The sequence below is a fragment of the Cryptomeria japonica genome, unplaced genomic scaffold (genome assembly GCF_030272615.1).
Source record: "Cryptomeria japonica unplaced genomic scaffold, Sugi_1.0 HiC_scaffold_175, whole genome shotgun sequence".
Lineage (NCBI taxonomy): Eukaryota > Viridiplantae > Streptophyta > Pinopsida > Cupressales > Cupressaceae > Cryptomeria > Cryptomeria japonica.
Genome location: NW_026728997.1, coordinates 286,293 through 287,131, shown reverse-complemented (window position 1 = coordinate 287,131; position 839 = coordinate 286,293). Strand labels below are relative to the sequence as shown.

The 839-nt window shown below is 67.3% G+C and overlaps 1 non-coding gene across 1 annotated transcript; it reads right to left on the bottom strand.

The window, feature by feature from the left end:
- Positions 1 to 337: 337 nt before the first annotated feature.
- Positions 338 to 456, bottom strand: LOC131867573 (5S ribosomal RNA). Its single transcript, XR_009366125.1, has one exon. It is a non-coding gene; the product is annotated as a 5S ribosomal RNA (ribosomal RNA).
- Between the last annotated feature and the right edge of the window lie 383 nt (positions 457 to 839).

Here is an 839-nt window from a genome sequence, read left to right as displayed (position 1 = left end):
ACCTGTCCCGGGCGTCTGGTGCGGAACCTTAGAGTAAGAAACATCACCGTGCACCTTGGCCAACGTGCGCGACTCGACCGAGCGCGCACTGGCCGAGGTGCACACCGATTTCACCTGGGTGCGCGCGCAGCACCTCGGGCGCACCGGGGTGCGCGCACAACGCCCGGGTTGCACCGTGGCCTGTGTGCTCGGGGCGCCTCGGGTGCGCGCTCGGTGTCGCCCCCGCGCGCGCGGTAGTGCGGGCAGCGCACCCCGGCCCGGCCCGGCCCCGACGAGAACGCAAACGGGCAAAAGGTTTATTCAAATAGCATTGCGACGCCCGGCGAAAAACTAAAAAAGGGTGCAACACCGGGACTTCCCGGGAGGTCACCCATCCCAGTACTACTCCGGCCCAAGCGCGCTTAACTGCGGAGTTCTGATGGGATCCGGTGCACTAACGCTGGTATGATCGCACCCGTTATGAGCTTGTCGCAGTGTGTACTTAGCAAACCGCGACCCACGTGCGAATCCACCCCGGCCACCCACCCCCGTCGAGGTGCACACCCTCCCTCGCGAAGTGCGCCCCGTTCGCCAAGTGTGAGCCCTGCCCGGGTGCGCGCACCTTGCTAGGGCGTCGGGTGTGCACCCGGCCCGGCCTACGTGCGTGCACCTGGAGGGGGCGTCGTGTGCGTGCAGTGTCCCGTCTGCAACGCGGTGCCCACACACCACCTCGGGCGCAACGACCTGCGCTCACATGTGGGCCGAGTGCACCTTGGTGCATGTTCGGGGCGCCTCGGGTGCACGCTCGATCTTGCCCCGGTGCACCAAGGCGCTCGGTTTGCCCCGGGTGCGCACTTGGT